Source organism: Parus major, chromosome 1 (assembly GCF_001522545.3).
Source record: "Parus major isolate Abel chromosome 1, Parus_major1.1, whole genome shotgun sequence".
Taxonomy (NCBI): domain Eukaryota; kingdom Metazoa; phylum Chordata; class Aves; order Passeriformes; family Paridae; genus Parus; species Parus major.
The window spans coordinates 103,993,242-104,013,284 of record NC_031768.1 but is presented as its reverse complement, the minus strand read 5'-3'; the positions used below and the strand labels follow the sequence as shown (position 1 = coordinate 104,013,284).

The 20,043-nt window shown below is 38.0% G+C and overlaps 1 protein-coding gene across 8 annotated transcripts in view; it reads right to left on the bottom strand.

The window, feature by feature from the left end:
- ROBO2 (roundabout guidance receptor 2) overlaps positions 1-20,043 on the bottom strand; it is an 867,116-nt gene that overhangs the window by 712,154 nt on the left and 134,919 nt on the right. The window lies entirely within an intron of this gene.

The window sequence follows — 20,043 nt, the reverse complement described above, 5'->3', positions numbered from 1 at the left end:
TAGGAAATATAATACAATATATTTTATGAAAAAAGGAAATATTTGTCTCCCTTGGAAATAGATACTGCAGTATGCTTTCATAAGAAACTAAAAAGACAGACACTGGAAACCAATGAAATTGGCAAAGATTCCATCACTAGCCTAGGTACTGTAAGAATTTTTCAAGCTAAACCAAAATAAATTTGGCATCAGTGAACATCTGTTCCAATTCAGTGTAAGTCCTTCTCTTAGATTAATTGAATAAGATTAATTTCACTTAAATTTAGACTCAAGTGACAAAGACAACTACACCTAAGTTAATCATCAATGTCAGCTCCATCCTTTTATTTATCTTCCTTTCTTTTCGTCTATTTAAACTTTCTGCATCTAAAAGATAGTCTTTAGCATACACTAACAACTTTAATGTAACAACTGTGTCAGAAAAAGAAAAAACCCCACAACTAACTCAAATGAAAAAACCCAGAGATTCTCACTCTTTTAAAAATTAAATTGTTTCACTCATGATAAATTCACTTGAAACTTTAATTTCTTTCCTGTTGATACATAAGACCAAGTGAGAGGCTAAAATGTTCTGTATACGGGACAGATATAACCAGATACAGCCTTAAGACTGCCTAAAGACTGTATATCTGACTGTCAGAAAAGCAATAGTAGTATCTGTAAACTGATCAAATTTAAACAAGAATTATTGACAAAGAACTGTGTATGATTTAATTTTGCTTATTCATTCTTCAGGATTTAATAACACAATTTCAATGATGATGCCAAGAATGAAACTTGGTCATTTTGCACAGCTGATAGCAGTGAAATACCAGCAGAGTTTAACAAACCCAGCATTATCCATTCCAAAACTTCAGCATTTCTACAGCATAGAAACTTTAACTTACACACCCACTGCAAGTAAAATCTGTATCAGTTATATATTTCCCATGTCTTTGGTCTATCTTTTGTATAATCACGTCACTCTCTCAGAGGTATTCTCCAAAATTCACTGAAAACTATTCACTGAAATCTATCCACTGAAAACTATTCACAATTCACTGAAAACTATTCACTGAAATCTATCCACTGAAAACTATTCACAATTCACTGAAAACTATTCAGGAAATCCTCTAAAGAGAATTTTACTGTCTAGATAATTTTCTAATTTTTTTTTTTTATTTTTTTTTAATGCCATAATAAGTGGATAAGACATTGGGTTTCTTAACTGCACACTAATTTTGAAGAACTAACTCTGCTGTGATCAAATGCCAACCAACTTTGACAGACTTTGGAGATTTTAAGAGACACTATAAGCAATTCTGCATGAAATATATCAAACTTCTTGCACATCAAAATGAGCCTTTGCTGCTGTAAGCAAATAGCTTTTAAAATTGGAATTGGTAGAGTAAGAATTTATGTCTTCTGCTGTTGCCTCCTAGTACCTATTTTATTGCACATCACCAGAGGGAGCTATATTTTGTAAAATTTTAGTACTGTTTTGATGTTCTGAAACACAATTGGTGTCCTAAAATACTTCCAGTGTTTCTTGAGCAGAACACAGGTTCATTCTCATTCTCCACTGGGTCAGAGTCAAGATGTGCTCTAGGATATAAATGGTGCAATGGTTTCTCCCAGTTTTTAGCAGATCATCAGTGCTGATAGTTATTAAAATGAGTGACAAAAACACTACTTAAAGGATGTCTTTTTCCTTTAATGGGGTGGGAATTAGCTTTTCCAGTGTGCAAGCGGGGTCAGTGAGAGGTGCCTGCTTTTGATGCCCATGGGAGGTGGAGGGGAGCATGTGGCCACCCGCTCTCATTGCTTGCCCACTTCTAGAGAAAGAGCTGCTGGCCAGGGCTGCTACAGGAAGGCCAAAAAGCTTTATTTCCTTCTTTCACAGGCCTGCTTCTCCCATGAAAGTCAGCAGCTGATGCTCCCCATCCCTGGAAAAGGACAGTCAATGAGGTAAGGCGGCAGACAGCTCTTCCATAAGCTCCCTGCAGGTAATGTAGTGACAGCAAGGGGTGGTAGGAAGAAAAATCTCCTTTTCTTCAGGACTGATCTACTTCTTCTTCATACCCTGTGAGTAGCTCAGCTCTCACATTTCATACAGCTAGTCAGGAGTCCAAGAGGATTTTCCAGTAAATCACTGCTTTGCCCTCCTGACACTTTGGGACAAACAACTTTCTGCTGCAAGTGAGGCAGAGGAACAGCAGTGAGCTGGGAAAGGTAAAGGAGATCAGACACAGTGGGCTGGAAAGGTAAGATAAAGTTGGTTGTTTGCCTGCACATAAGCCTAGATTATATCTGTGATAAAATTTTATTTTTACAGGCCACCAGGGCTGATGGAAATACATGTCTAATTGAGTTAACACACATACACTGTCTAGGTATAAGCTATTTATGTTAAAACTAACTTAATTTTTTATTAGTTATGTCTTGTATATTAATTTCTATACATTCAACCAAGTTCAATGCTTTATTTATTTCTTTTTTCTAGTAAGGAATGTCATTACTCCTTTTTCCTCCCTATTTATATATATATATTTTATATATATTTATATATTTGTTTATATATTTATATATATTTTTATATATTTTATATATTTATATATAGATATAATAATTATATATATTTTTATATGTTTATGTATATATAGATATATATATTGGTTTAGATTTTAGTGTAATAAATATAACTCATGCCAAAATATCTCCACACAGTAAAGTCTTTTATCACTGTCCAGATCCTGAAGCCAGTAAGCATCTACATAACACCATTCAAGGATTTGGTCTATGAATCTTCCCAACCAAAATAATTTTTTTTCAGGTGTCAGACAGCAGCCCCCTCCCTTTTTTTTTACATTCACATATCCCCTCCTGGGTTACTGCAAACCCACTTACACCATTAGCCCTCATGTTAGAGTGACTAAGAATTATTTATTTCTAGGCTTGTGATTTGTTTGTTTACCTTCAAGTTTGATTAGATCTCATTAAAAGTTGAGAGGAAACAATAAATTTTCTCACATGACTCTCCACTGAGATTAAATGTCACTATACAAACATGGAGAGAGAAGTTACTTCCAAATACAAGAACTGACCCTTGCCATGCAGTGACTAAAAACTGTTTTTCCTCTTTTTTTTTTCCTTCTATATGTGCTAGGAAGTTATTCTTGATATCTGCATTTCACATCATATGATTGGGAGGAATAAAACATATGCAGCTTGCCAGAAATTGTGCTGACAAATACACTAACATAAAATTGGCACAGACCACTGGAAAATCAAAACCCATGAACAGGCATGACATGTCACATGAACAGACTAGAAACAGGTTCCAAACTATATCAACAACATCAACTATTGAACCACAGGATCATGTAGGTTGGAAAAGACCTTTAAGATCATCAAGTCTAATCGTTAATCCAGCACTACCAAATCCACCACTAAACCATGATCATCAGTTCCACATCTACATGTCCAAATACTGCAGACTTTTGGGCTTAAGGAAAGGCAAAGTTGTTGCAGCCCCTTTGCAGTACATGTACAACAACTGGTTAGAGCCTCCACCAAAGAGCAACACATATCTTAAAACTCTGGCCACCAGAACAATTCTGAGAGGTCATCTAAATTTACTTTCTCTCTTCCAGTCTCCTCTCAATAAAGACCATGGAAAACAGGACTACAAAGAAGATACTGCACTTGCACATGTTCCCAATTATTTAAAAAAAAATAAATAAAAGTCACTGGAGGAACTGTATGCTATGGAAAATCCAATGTAGTCTCCACAAACCTTTACCTTTTCAGAAAGATGAACTCTAGAGCAGGTAACATTTAGGCATCATATTCAGTGTCTTCAGTTCAGATTTGTCCATGGAGTAGGAATAATGTTTGAAATCCAATATTCATGGTTATATAACGTTATCAACATTTCCACCCTATCCTGAGGTGTTCAGTGAGCCACGAGCTATTCTGGACTGACAAACACATGCTAAAATAGAACAGGACAGAAAATCTTAACTACATAAAGTAACAATAATTTTCCTAAAAGCCCTCTGAGAAAAAATTTCAAATTTTAATCTAAAACTTCCAGTTCCACTAATACATAGACCTTTTTCCTCACAGATGGAAAGAATTAAACCAAGGAAATCAAACTAAGTCAATAATTAAAGCAGCATTAGCAGTAAATTGACAGTTTGTTCAGTAATGAAAACCATCAATTGCCAACTGTAATGAAATGCATTATTAAAATCATAATGAGGGTGTAAATACATAATGCTGCATAAAAATACAATCTGAAGGAGTTACCCAGTACAGGAAATAATTAACCTAGAAAACAGCAGCAATACAAAACAACTGGGACCTACCACAGGTTGAGCACCAGAGAAAAAAGGAACACTCATTGACCATTTCTCTGTACACTGTTCCTGTGAATGCAGGAAGATGTCCCATTTTGGGATAGCTTGCAGGGAAATGGGCAATCTAGCCACTGCAGGCACCCAGTGATGACTAAACCTTACCACTCACAGCCCAAATTGTGGAACCAAGGCCAAGAGGAAAACGTTTTTAATTTTTCCCAGCTGTCCTCTGTGCTGGGAACCACAATGCCTTGCAACCTATCAGGGTCCCCAAATTTAGAAATTCCTTTAGGTTCAAGGGACTAACACTTTTCCTATTGAGAAAGTATCAGGTAGAGAGAATAGATGAGCTCTCCTTCTATAAATCAAAGCTGTTTAAAATATAAAATTCCCCTTCCTTTCCCATCCCCCCCCTGACTCCAATTAATTCATTGCAACAAAAAGGTATTGAATTTCAGTGGATCATTGAGCAGAGCTGCAGAAAATGCCATAACCATGATTATGCTAAAGGTCTGTGTCCTTTGCACTTCTCCACACAGGAGTGGCTGTGGAAAGCAGATGTTGGGAAAGAAGTGCTGTAGGAGGCAGCGTGACAGCCTCATTTGGACAGACCAACTCAGTGGTAGCAGTGTTTATCAGCTAACATAAAGAGTCAGCTTGAAGTCAAAATAAAGATGAGAAAAAAGGAAGACAGAGATCTGAGATGAACTTCTGTAGCAGATGAGAAATGGTATGTAGAGGAATGAAAGAAAAAAGAGAGCAAAAGCAAGAATCTAAAAGAGGAAATAATGGAATCACAGAATGGCCTGGGTTGGAAGGGACCTTAAAGATCATCTAGTTCCATCCCCCCTGCCATGGGCAGCAATATCTTCCACTAGACCACGTTGCTCAGATGCTGAATTTAATGCCATAAAGGTGGTACGACTTTAAAAACCTTTTGCTGGAATATGTATTTATGCAAAATTGATACTTACATAAAGAGTAACAAAGACATAATCAAGAACACAGCTCTGTTAGAAACTCTTGTTTTCATTAATGAGATAAGCCCAGTTAAACTGATCTATTTACCTAAGGACAGTCTAGTAAAACAAGTTTTGGAAGACAACACTGGAAAATGAAAAAGTTTGCAGACTCAGTCTAGATGAGCAACTTCTCACTGAACACCAAAGGGTAGCTGAGATCCTACAGCTAAGTTCAGCCTGAAGCCAGCTCAGAAATAAAAGGTAGGGAGGACAGAGAAGAGTAAAAATATTTAAAATATATGATAACTGAAAAAGGAATAGGTGGACAGTTTTATGGATGGACTGTGTTGGGAAGAAAATCACTCACTGTCTCACTGTTGGCAGCACCCCGAGCAGACACTCTGGAGGCAGTCCAGGGACACAGCACCACCACTGCTGTGCCTCCCATGGAAATCCAGATCCACATCTTTACAAATGTGCTGCCCTACTAATCTCCTTACTACAACCACCTCTGCCTCAGTAATTTTCATCCCAAGAGAAAAGGCAAAGGTTCAGTATATGAAGATATGCTCGATTACACGTTGCTGCACTGGCAACTTGCCCACTGCAGGGAAGATATGAATAATCTGTGACAATAAAGGGGCAATATTATGTCCTTTGAAAGGGGCATCTTTCAAAAATGCTTCATATTATTTATGACCAGATATAAAAAAGCCACTAGTTAATACAGTTAATAAACCATGACAAGTTTGCTTTAAATGAGTGGGATATCTAAATCCAACATTATTTATTAGGCAATATGATTTTTTTCTTGGTATTTATCCATCAAACATGGCACCCTTATTGCACATGCATTATGTAAAGTGTCAAATTAAAGTATTGCTTATAAAAATAAACATTAGTTACTGAAGTGATCCAAATGCCTGATTAGAACGTTATTTAGGGAAGCTAATAAATATCTTTAATAAATCTTTTGAACAGAAGTAGGAAAGCATGTAAGAAAATTTTCTGGGGTCTCACCTCCTTGCTATTTCTTTCTCCAAACAAACAATGAGACAGAGAATTAAAGTGCAGTCTGGTGAGGATAAATAAACCAAAGACCACATTAGCTATTGTGGCCTCTCTCTTTCAATGAGAAAAAGAATACAGTAACAACTGAAATGACTTCTGGAGCAATTAGAGTGCAGGAAGTCATGAATGGAGAATGGAGTCTCTCTTTGGTTTTGTTCCACTATTATTTGACTTGCATTTTTCACCTGGAGCAGCCTCAGTCTCTAAAAATGCCCACTCATTAGGCACTGATACCTGAAAAATGCTGAGAATGATTCAGGATTCAGCCAGGAATAAAGACAAGCAGTGACCTCATGACTTTTCAGGGAGACATCAGGATGGAGCCGTTGGTACAGATGTTGAATAAAGAGGCAAATTTCTGCATATTCATAGCAGAAAGTTTATCTACTGAAGTTTGGCACTGTGGTACATGTGTTAATTTGGCTTTTGCATCCCAAAAAGATACTACAAACACAAAGTTAAATATTCTTTAAACACTTAAAGCCGACTTGATCACCTTGGACAGGGTGATGAAATCATGGGGTGGGGGAGGAAAAAAAATAAAAATAACCTGTTCTTAAAATGTTGGGTGCAATTTCTCTTCACACTGGGACAGGGAGAAGGAAATTCTCCTATGGCATTAAGCTTTCAGAGGATATAGGATTGAAGTATAGATAATGAACAGAAATTAAATGGGTAACTGAAGGCATAACCTGAAGAATGTACTCACTGAGCTTACTGCATAGAAACCATTTGCTACCATGATTATTAAATTTGCTCTACTGGAGAACAACAAAAACTGGGAAATTGTACAGTCTCTGAGCCAGGATAAAATGCTTTTCTTTGAACTTATATCAGTTATAGAAACAGTAAATATTTACTTCACTCAATAAAAAAATTAAAATTTTATGGCAATTGAAAGATTTTTTGTTCATTAATTCAATTTTTTATTTGGAAAAAAAAAAATGTTTTAATGAACAAGCAAAAAGTCTCACAAAAGAAGAAAAAGACAATATTCCATTGTCAGAAGGGTTGCAAATATGGTCCTTTAAAACAACCAAGTAACAGACCAAGCATAGTCTGGGGTATCACCCCAGTGCAGCCAGCTTCAGTAGGAACCAGTTTTGGGACTGTTTCTGAGACAGATGTCAAACTGCTGACTAGCAGAATGTGATCCAATATCACAGCAGGCAAATATGTGATAGCTTAAATTTTTAGAAGTATTTGCACAACTGCATTTTGCATTTCTACTCTTTTTATGTGGTTTCTGTGCAACCACATAAGCTGAAAAAGCAAATAAAGCAGCCCTTCTTCACATTCAGGGCTTCTGCAAGCCCTTGAAATTACTTGAAGGATACAGTAGTAGAGTACAAACATACTTGGATACAAGGTAAAAAAGAGGTAGAATAACTATTTTTGGGCCAATATCTCAAATTCCAGAACAACATCTGGTCTACATAAGGTTACCTGTTTATTGTGTCTTTAGATTAAGTAATTGGTTCTTAGGCTGAAAATATAAATAACCTTTGATTTCTTGGCATTTATCGTGCTTTAAACATGATCAGGTAGTAGTTAATGGAGATACACATTTCATATTCATAAAAAGCCATATCAAAAAAATCCAGAACACATTGAAAGACACAATGGTATGGTTATTTGAAACAGAGAACATGGATTTAGCCACAGTTCTCATTAAAATTAGCTGCAGGCAGACCCCTAAAAATCACTGTATATTATAGGAAAATCACTATAAATCGCTCAGGCACAGCAAGGTACTACAGTCAAATACATATTCCCAAGAGCCCTCACTAGAGAAAAACTAAATTTTCTTTTGAAAATTTGAAGAAAGAGTAGGTGCATTGCAGTGTAAGTCAATTTGTTTTAGTGGAGTTCTTTGAACTTACAACATTTGAAGCCCTTTGCCACAATGCTGAGCTTCCTTTCCAGAAAGACACGAGCAAGTGTGCAGGGTTATGAAAATATTATTAAAATGCAAGTCAAATGAAATTTGATGAAGGTTACTGAAAGCAATATTATTTACTGAAACCAAATGACAGAAAGCCCTGCTTTACTATCACTAGTCTAGCAATGAAAACCTGATTCTGTGTTAAATATTTCTCAGGGATTATCTCAAATCCCTGTTTTCTTGCCAGGAACCTGCCAGGAAATCTCTGCTCCTCCATTTTATCATTATTTTATTAAATTTATTAAATCTAATGCAGTGCTTAACACTACTATATAGTCAGACTTCATATTTCAGAAAGCTATGGGTAGTGTGGGAGACTTTGTTGAGAATGCAAATATTACACAGAGCAGAAAGAAAAGAGCAGAAATTACTTCCATTCTACCCCATAAGTTTATTACTTTGTCAAAATGTTCTACTCAGAAAATGATCCAAAATTTTCACTGATCACACCGTGATCTTATAAGTAATTTTGGTTTCACTTTCTATGAAAGTCTTAGAAAATTCTGATCAAAATGGGAAAACTAAAAAGGGAGGTTCTAATAACACAATATACCAGGGAAACAGTTAATAATTCAGAAGTTGCACTTGACACTTTTACTGATGGTTGCCTTGACTCAAATTTGGTAAAACTAACTGAGGTAAAATTAACTGATTTTATCTGAAGATAGATTTTCTACAGGTAAAACCACAGTATAATTACAATATTTTCCCAACTAAAGATTGCCCATGAAACCACCAGTCCAAAGTGACACTTGGCTTTTTAGGGTAGAGACAGCACAGGGCTGTCTGGGATGACATTACTAAACCACACCTGGCTTCATTTCATATGTGATTTTAAATACTTCCTTCATGGGCAGAAAACTGAGGCCTGGAAGTTTCCTATGCTGAATTGATGTGGAAAGGTGTGAAAAGCTCTCACATCCTCAAGGATTTTTTTCAGTGTGTGAGAAAAATCTTGGCTCTACTACTCTGGTGTTCAGCGTGAGTACTGTCTGAGAAGTTCAGCGTGCATGAGTTGAACTCCGGTAAGACCTTGGCTGCTCCAAGCTTTGTTTCCTGGCAGACAAAAAAAATAATTCCTCCCTCATTTATCAAACCAGTGACCTAAGTGGCATCTGTTTAATCTTCTACAAGGCAGTGCTTGACAAGAATCTGATTCTTTGGACCTGTTTCTTCTTGGCACTGAAATGGTTTTATGATATCCTGGCAGCACACGTTGGCTCTAAATCCATTTTGATTCACTGTGGGAACTTCCTCTTCAGACAATCCTCAGATGACTTTTGCATTGGTCCCTTAGTCACACCCAGCCACACCAACACCATGGTCATACTGAGATTTCTAAATTATATTAATTTATGTATTTTCAAATCCTACCGAAACCAACCTATAGAATATTAGTACTACAATTACCATTGTCCTCCAGTGTTTCTGTACTCATTTCTGTCATTAGATTTATATTGCATTATGCACATAATTCCCAATTGGAGATTCTATCAAATTTCTTTTGTTCAGATAACCTGGTTCACATTCTAAACTATATCCATAGTTTAAGAGTGAAAATGTATTCCTAGAAAATGTAGGTTTATCTTTTCAGCAGGTGATCTGAACTTTTTGAACTGAAATACCAAAAAACCTGTATTTCACTGGATTATTTAGAATAAGCCCTTCTGGTGCATAACGCATTACAGAAATGTAGGAAAACCTTCCAAGTCTACTTTCTTTACTATTTTTTGTTATTGATATATAAAAAATGCAGCAGTTTAAATTTCAGGGTCTCATATAATTTTTTTTACTTCAATATCACATTCAGCCCTCTTGGTCTTACTAATCCATTTACACTTTTACCTCTGGCATTTGCTCATTTTAAACCTACTGTTGGATTTTTAAAGATTTAAAATTGCAGATCTGTGCAGTAAGTAAAAAAAAAACAAACCACTGGGGTTGCAGCTATGGAAAATATTACTTTGGGTTTTTTTATTATATTTTTTTAAACAAACAAAACAAAAATACTGTAAATGTGCCTTAAGACTGTAAACTTTATATCACATTTTGAACATTACTGAATTTGAATACTTTTTTGTATTGTTACTCCGCATTCTGACTGTAAATCTGGTGAGATTGCACCATTACTCTTTACAGCGCTGCCTCGGGGTGTTCAGACTTCTGCCTTCATTGCTGGCTACCACCCAAAACACCTTTACAAAGGTAACTCTGAAAAGATCTCCCAGGGTCTACAGGAACCTGCTTTCCATCTCACCTGCGACCTTTAGAGGGCAGTGCTCCCTTTGGATACCCACAGACATTCCAGAAGGGCATGATGCTCCCTTTACCTGAGAGAGGTAAAACTTGGAAACAGCAAAAGAAATTTCAAAGGACGAGACAATTTCTTGCTTTGCTGATGTGGGGAAGGGACCCCATTCATCTTGTGCCACACACTGGGTGAACCCTTTACATTTTGAAGGGCAGCAGGGACTTGAGGTCTTGTCACTTTGGCTTTGACAATGACATCCTGTGGCTGCTGAGAGGAGTGGGAAGGGTAGAGGGAAGCAGTCATAACAATGAAATGCATCATAGTCCTACTCCGGTTCAGTCTCATTTTCATGCAGACATTCAAACATGATCAGGGCCAGCACGGCTTCTATCCGAGCTATCAGCACACCTTGAAGGATAAATACTGTTTACAGAGTCACAGCTGTTGTTTCCACAGCATTAAGGAAACTTCCCAGTGTGACCATTTACAAGACTCTCTGGCAGCCACACTCCCAGTGTCACAGACTGTCACTGCTGGCACTGTCACCCCTCCACAGGGGTGGCTCCAGTCCCCTGGCAGGTCCCTGCCTGACTCCCTGCACACCCACTCAGTCAGACCAGGTTTCCTCACTGGCTCAGTCCCAGCATTTCCATAGCAGAGTCTCAGATGTTTTATTCCACAGAGCCATTTACCCACACTGCAGTAACACACACACAGCCTGAGCTGTGCCTCCAAGGAGGGACCCTGAGCAAAGGAACCCCTGGGCTTTTACCCCCTCCCAGCCCAAGAGTGCCAAAGTCCCGCTGCTCTCCTGAGCCATGGAGCCATGGGCTCCTGCCATGTGCCTCAGTGTCCCTCAGCTGGCTGTGCCACAGCTCCCTGTGCCCTTTGCTGTGCAAGGGGTGGTGTTCACAGCCTCTTGTCTCAGGCTCCCACCCAGAGGTGAACCTGCAGCTTCATCCACAGCTCCACTGAACGTATTTCTCAAGAGTAAAAATGCACAGATTTCCTAAGGCCTCCCTCAGATTGCTATGAAGGGCAACAGTGTGGGGTGAGAATCTGGAAAAGGCCAAGAATTCATCTAGTGAAAGACTTGTGTTCCCCTTTTATATGTAGTTTACCCACCAATACTGAGAGTAAACTTTTCAGATTTATTTTTTAAAAGGGAAAAAAACCCCAAACACAAAGAGAAGAGGAGGCTCAGGGCTCTGATCCACGTGCCCACACACCTGTGGGAGGAGTAAGGAAGAGGCAGCCAGGCTCATTGTCACTGGAGCCCAGTGACAGGATAACAGGCAATGGGCACACATGGGAATACAGGAAACCCTGTGCCCAGCATCCTACCCTGCACTGAGTCCTAATAAACCAGACACCACCCTACTGGGGCTCCATCAGCTCCATCCCATGCCCAGGGCCTGCAGCTGTGTCTGGGGATGGTCAGGCTGTGGCCAGTGCTGGTCATCACTCATCCCATCCTGACTGACCTCACTGGGGCTACAGGACAGGGATGGTCAGGGAGGGAGGGCACTGCACTGCACCCAAGACCATCTTTCCTGAGGTTACTACATGATCACAGTCTTCATCATTTTAGCATGTTTGAACAGGTTTTATTGCCTGTTCAAGTTATGCTTAAAAATGTTTTAAGTGCATCTTCAGACACAACAGATGAATGTCACAAAGCTTCTGCTTTGTCCTTGTGCTTCTTCCTGACACCAGGAACAGACAAAATCCTGGTTTTGAAGAGTTCAGCTGAAGGGTCTTCACATGTAAAATCTGGTTGACATCTTGGAATTGACATCATGGCCTGTGTTGCAGACCTTTACGTATAAATGATATTGCTGGACACTGTAGTAACTTCAGATTTTCAACAGGATTCAGATAAAGCTATGGCCCTTCTTTCACTCCTAGCTAATTAGCACACAAATCTGTCCCTTTTCCTGTCACTCACACAAACTATATGAAATAATTTAGATGCATAACAACAGATCACAAACTTTTCTGCTAAAATGCTTTTTTTGACAGCGTGGCTCTCTTTGCCCAGGGACATCATGGATGTGTGCATATTTTGTGCCTGGTGGCCCAGGCTTAGGAAGGTCCACGGGGTCTGTATTGTGGGTGTCAATAGCTGAGGTGGTCATCCAAACTCAATTCATACTCACTGGGACAAACAGGCCTGTCTGGAATCTGCTCCAGCAGAGGAGGAACCACTCAAGCAAGGGGCCAGCTACTTCATGAAATAAAAGGGACTGATCCCCTCTTCTGACTATAAAAACAGCAAAGAATAGTTTCAACAGAAAGCATATAAGGTACTATGTTTTCAAACATTTTTTAAACTACTTTTTAAATATCTGATATGGCCCAGAAAGAATGGCAAGAATAGTAAGAAACCAGACCTAGAAAACTTCTGAAAAACATTCATAAGGTACTAGTCATTAGCTATCATCACTTATAACCCAAGAACTGCATTTATTACTTTTCAAGGTTAGGACCACAGCATAACTTTGAGCGGAAGGGATTTCAACAAGTCTTGTCCAAACTCCTCTTCAGATCAGCATGCTGCCACTGCCACAAAATGAATGCTTTATTTCTTAGTAGGTAAGCATTATCCTCACCCTACTTGCCTGATCATGACCTTGGTCCTAAATGCATTTGTACCATGATTGCTTTCACATTTGGCTCAAGTCTTTACTTTTTACACGTCCTTTGAATGTTCTTCCTTGGGTTGATAGCCATTCTGTGTGATCTCTCAATGATTTAAATCAACATTCATCAAAGGAAAGCTATTTTGGTGCCATAACTTGAGGCCAAAGAAGTGTTTTGTAGTCATGAAAAAGTTGTGCTTTTAAATTGATAAGTAGTCTCTAGCCATGACCTAGTGTTCAGTAATAGAAATTCACATATAAAATCAAAATATATTTTTATATGTTTAACTGATTAAGTGAAGATAATTTGCTTTTATGAGAACCATGAATTTTAGGTCTATGAGAATATGAGCATCAAATCTTTTTCTTTTTTTTTAATTCCTTAGATTTAAGTTGTTGGTTCAAAACAAGTTAACGTGAGACAGTATATTTCAGCTCACAGTGCACATTTACTTGTACTCATTGACAGACATTGAAAACAATCCATTTATTCATTAGAGAATGCCAAAAATAACTCAGCAGTTTCTGTTTTGCTTCTATTCATAGATTTCCTCATTTCATGTTAATCACTTCTTTCAGCACTTGGCACCTTGCAAAAAATTCAGAACATCTTGAATTATTAGTTGTTTACTGCATTCACAAAATAAAAATGAAAACATAATACTAATAGCACTTTGTAGCAAGTCCCATGTAATAAGATTGGGGCATTTGAATCCTCTGTAATGTACACTGCCATTTTGATTAATATCATGAATGGCAAAGTAATTTCAAGCAAATAGATAGATGCATATTCAGATGTGTGGAGACAATGGTTATTTTAAGCATTTCTTGTTTAAACGTAGAATTGGAAAGTCTCAATTATTATTCTAAATTATCATAATAATAGTTGAATTTGGTTTTCCTACTGTACCACTTGATTAAGCCTCAAAGGTGTATGCATTTGTACATTTTTAAGGTTCCATTCCATTATTAAATGACTGACATTTCAATAAGAGGCTTAAATTAAACCATAGCAAAAATTGAAGCAGAAATGGTAACGCTGACTTCTGCAATAAATCCTGTCCCTAGGGCCTTTTTGAAGAGTGATGTAGTTGTTGTCTCCTAAATTGTTTATTGAAGAGGTTTTACAGTAATGCAACAAATGAAATCCCATAGATAGCATTCTGTTTCCCACAAATACTGAAAAACTGATATGAAAACTTCCAGTGTCATTGTTTATGGTGATCTTGTCCTCAATAAACTCATAAACACTTTATTCTGCCATTCAGTTTATATGTTGCTGCCTCACATTTGGATTGATGGTTGACAGCAACGATGTATAAATTATGCATGCCAATTTACTGAACACCATTAAACCCAAAGAGTATGGGTAATTTCAATAATTATACATATAAATAGTATTATTAGCACTGTCAAACTCAGTACCTGGATAGCATGTCAGTATATAATATCTTCTAGGGATTCAAAAGGTTCAGGATTTTGCGTGAGGTTGGTGGCTGGAGAGGTTCCAGCTGCCATTTCCACACAGCCCATACCTATAACATGCAGCTAGACACCACTCTTAAGAGTCAGAAAAGCTTTGGTGTGGGCTGATCTGTCCATATCTGTGCTGCATTATTAGAAAAAGAAGATAATGACTGAAAAATAATTGCTTTTAATAAATACCTCACCAGGGGAGTTTAAATTACTGTCACCAAAGACCTGGAGAACCTTTTCCTCTGTACTGCTGAAATTTTCAGGTACCTGTTAAATCCCAAAGCTCCTCTCAAGGGATGTGCCTGCAAATTGTTGCTTTCCACCCAGAAAGGAAAACTTCCACTCTATTATTGTTTACCAGCTTCCCTCTGGTTCTGTCCATAGGCCCCAGTATGGTAGATGTTGTGAAAACACATAATGAGCAACCCACAGAAAAGTATTAAAACAGACAAGGAAGACAAAGGATCGGACAAATTTGTGTCACATTTCCACTTTTGTCAATTATTTTAGCACCTGGTATGCTTTAGATGCACTGCAGAGGCAGGGCAGCAACAGCCTATGCACATGGAATTCTAAATTTGTCAGGAATTTCCCAGTGAAAGTCTTAAAGAGACTGCTGTAAACAGCCTGACATCTACTTTCAAAATCAGAAGTCTCAGCTGAAGTGGTGGAAACAGAGCACATGTGCCCGCTTATTGTTTTAATTTTAAACCTTAGCCCAGATACAGAGATTAAGTGCTTTTTTTGTTCAGTGTATCAGCCTGACCACAGGAAAAAATGGTGCAAAAGAGATTTAATGTGAGCAACATTATAATTATTAATCTGAGAGTTAAAAAATGTGTATCCTCTGCTGCCATGTTTGAGCAGTGTTGTACGCATCCTGATTGCATATTTACATAAAATGCTTGTACCCACACAGAATTATGATTTGGCCTTACAATAACCTTTAGAATTCCATTAAAAATTTTCTTTACATTATTCACTACAGAAACAACATGCTTTTGACCTTTATTTTTTTTTTGCCATTGCTACCAATGCCTCAGTTTCATCTTGAGTCATTTTAAGACAATTTGTAGGTAAAAAAAATAATTTAAATTAAGCGGTGTAGACTATTAAACACAGGAAAGGAAGGAAAATGTAGAGCATGGAAAGCAACATAAAACAGCATGTAAAGGGAAGGTAAGCATAATGGCCATGTATGATGTGTTACAAAACAGCAACCAAGGGAGAAGAAACTCTTTAGAATTTACAGACTATAGCAGCTCTTTCTCCAGTAGTACCAGGAAAACACAGGAAACTTTCTTTTTGGTCCCCTCAGTTAATAAAACACCCTTTTAGAAAAGCAGAGAGGATTCTTTACATTGTGTGACCCTGAGGGGTAAGGATGCTTGCTGATGAAACAGGTTCACTTCCTTTCCCTTCTTGGCAGCAGCCCTCTGAAGGGTCTGTGCAGAATTGCCTGAATTGTTTATCCCAGGCATTTAGAAGCTCTGGAAAGAAGCAAGCTTCTCCAACAGCCCATTCTAATCCCTTTCTGCTGCTTAAGCAGACAGTAAAATATCTCACCCACACTTTTCTAGTCCCCACCCCCCCTTTTTTAATTTTTCTGTGACTTTAGCATAACTCCCAGGCTAGGTTACGCTGTCAGAGAGGATCTGTTAATGAATTAAAACAACCCAAATGTTGCCACGTGTTGTCATCTGATAGCAATCACTCATAATTACTATCACCAAATGCCTTCAGCACTCACACCAGCATACACCACACAGCTGAACTAGATCAGCCAAGCCCTGCAGCCACCAGAACTACACTGAATTACAGCAGCTCTAAATTTGGCCCTGCTTTTCAGAGTTTGGCCTGTGTGTCATGTTGCATCTTCTGACAGGAGGCAAGCACACTTGCAGAACCATCTGCAAGGTCTCCCTTAGCAGGACAGAAGTAATTTAAAGTTCTTGGAATTTAAGGATCTCTTTGCAATGTGCTGAAGGACCAATCCCTCAGAGCCATTCTCCCAAAGTTGTGCCCTCCCTATCCTGCCCATGGATACCTTCAAACACTGCACTAACCAATATCAAGCTTTAAAAGGTAATGATAAAACCAAGATACACCTCTGTCTCTAGTTTTATTGTATGGAGATTATTCTTTTGAGCTGCCAAACTGAAAACAGTCCTGCTGGAAGCACCACTTGAAAGGGCTCTTGATTTGTGATGAGCTGGTTGTGCTCATCAACCACAGAGACACAAACCACTGTAGCATCCAAGGAAGTGCAGAATCATGCCCAGGCTTTGTGTAAATGGTGGGACAGGTTCAAGCTTCCAGTCAGAGTGTAGCTTGTCCATTGAAGCTCATGGAAGATTGATTGTTTTATTCCCTACACTTTTCTGGCTGTATAAAATACTTACTCGAGTACTCCAATAGTCCAGATCACAGCAGCAGTCTTACCTCTCGCTGATTGTATGATAGGAACATATTTTCAGCCTGTTCTTATGTCTTCCCTTAAGACTTTTCTTCTGGATAGGGAAAATAATTGTACTTCTTCCCTCTATGCCCAATTTACTTTGCAGGAACATCAGCACCAGGAAGAGGCAGAAGCAAAAGCTGAATCCACAGAGCTGACAGACTGCTCGCCACCCCCTAGTAGATGATTACTGGCAAGGCTGTGAGTCGCTGCCTATGCTGTCCCTTCACAGCAGGAAGATTTCTAAGTGCTATTTTATGTGAAAAGATAGTCCAATAATTCCAAGTGCAAGTGCCTGCCTGGAAACTCTCCTGCTTGACAGCATTAACATTTTTACTTTAACCAGAGCCCACCAAGGCTGCAGGCAACAAAATGGGGGAGATTGTTCCGGGACTTGTAAAGTCTTTACTGCATTATTTGCTAGTTTTTCACCAGTTTTCAATTTTTGAATATCATTTTACATGTTTTGGTAAAAATATAATGCTTTATAAAACACCTTTTTGAAAATTTAGAAGAAAAAAATGTAAGCATTCACGTACACAATACTCAGCATGCCAATTTTTCACCTTGTTCTATGAATAATTTACAAAAATAGCCCACCCAAATGTTTGTGACCATGTGGAAGTGCTCAAGATGAAAAATCCCTGGACTATTTTTCTGAAATGATCTGACTTCAGTGACTCTCACTGTTGCTCAGGCTTGCTCTTGTGTGATGGGACTTCAGAATGAAGCCCCACTGACTGCTGAAATCTATTGCATTATTTCAGTCCTTGGAGATGAAACATGCAAAAGGCACAAGCCCAAAATGGCATTTTGGGAGGTCAGGGAGTAACTCTATCTCTGAGTACCTAGTTTTCCAGGGAGCTTTGACTAAGTAAATGATATTTCTTTAGATAACTAGAAATCAGTGTAGAAGGAGCAGGTAAATTCAAACCCTACCCATCAAACAAAATTAATGTTTACATTAATTACTTTTAACTTCTATTACTTTATGCATGCAACAGGTAGAATCTGGGATGGAAAGAGTACAAACATCACTATTATTCCCAGTTTTTACTTGCAAAGGTAAAGGACAAAAAAGAACAGGAAGCAAATATCCCATTTAGAAAGATAGAGGACACTGTAAAAAGTCAGACTTAGTAAATAGAAAGGGGAAAATAATAGGGAAATAAATATTTTCAAATTTTAAGAGAATAAAAAGTCAAATTTAAAGCTATAAAATATTGTTTGGTATTGTGATGTTAGCAAACATTCCAGAATATTGCAGGAGATCACTTCAGACATGTACTGAACACACCCAATTTCCATAAGAAGTGAAGAGACACAACCAGATTCTAATCCCAAAGATTCAGTCAGAAGCTACTCTGGGTAAACAATGCAGAGAAATTAGGATATTTCATTTCATGGATACTTCACTTGGCTTGAAGGAGTTTCCTTGCCTGGTAGCTCTCTGAACACAAAGTCCTAAGAAAACTTAGTATTTGAGTTCCACTTCATTTGTGAAGGGAAATTGGAATTTACATTATTGATGAAAATCACTTCTTCATTTATTAAAATCCATTAGAGTAAAACTGATATTTTCCTTCCTGTGGCAATTTTTCATGATACTTTATGAATTTTTAGTCTGAGCCTAGACTGAACAAAGTCAGCTGAACCTCACCGGCACTAGAGCCACTCTGAACTAAATCTAATTTTTTTCTTGTTTCAGTGGCAATTGATCAACAATTATCTTTATGTAGATCCACCAGACACTGAGAGGATCAAGAGAAGCTAGGGCAAATGGACACCAAGAGACACTGCCTAAGTAATCTGTCTAATTGAAATTATCATTATCCCAGAAGGGACTAAAAGGAGTTTTTTCACTGAAAAGCCGAGATATTTTTCTAACAAAACATGAACAAATTCAAAAAATCCAGATGATAAATAAATATCTGGATGATAAATAAATATTCTGAATTTGACTCTGGATCTAGGTCTGTACCCAAGGTAGTCCTGAGACATCCATTTGGACTTGGACCTGACCATCAATAAATTGGAAAGTTCTTTAAGCTAAGCACTGTCTTCAGGTCTGAGTAAGAGTTATGTTGACTTTAGGGCTGCAGGTGAATTGGAGTTCTTTTAGCATACAAAACTGTCCAATCCAAGAGATTTATCTAGGATCCATTTGTATTATGCTTTATTTAAAATCAAAGGAGTGATCAGAACCTCAGCAGTAACGCATAGGAAAGCGTCTCACAAACTAATTCCAGAAATAGCTAAAAAAAGCAGTACTTCTAGGGCATCATAAATTACCAAGAAGGCAGCAACACAATTAAAAATCTAAGAGAAAAGACCTGAATTATGCCTATCTCATTATCTCATTAAACATAAAGTTATCCTCCTATCTTTTGTTTGCTCTATTCCATTATGTTTTCTTTGCTGTTACCAGTGCTGGCCTTCCCAGGGTCTATCAACCTGTTAGCACCCTGCACAAGCTTTCTATGCCTCCTTTTATGATCCATCTTTCAAATATATCTGCCTGAGTTAATTTCCCATTCCTCAAGACTACATTTCTAAAAATGCTCCATTTCTTGTGGCTTTAAACTTAGTCTTCCTTTGTTCTTGGAGGAACAGGTGGCATCTATATCTTCCTGAACATCTGGAAGTACCTAGCACTGCATGTACATGTCATAAATAGGGAAGTGAATCATCACAGCAGCCATCGTGATGTTAAGGTGCTTGTAAAAGTCTCTGGGACACCAAATGTCAAAGTGTTCAGTTCTTTTCCCCAGGATTGGGATTGATGAGCAGAGAGATGGTTTTTGCATTCAGACTTAGTTTCTTTTACCTTATCTATATTACATTTTTACAGATAGTAAGCACCTCTAGACAGTAACCTAACAAGCTACAAATGACGAC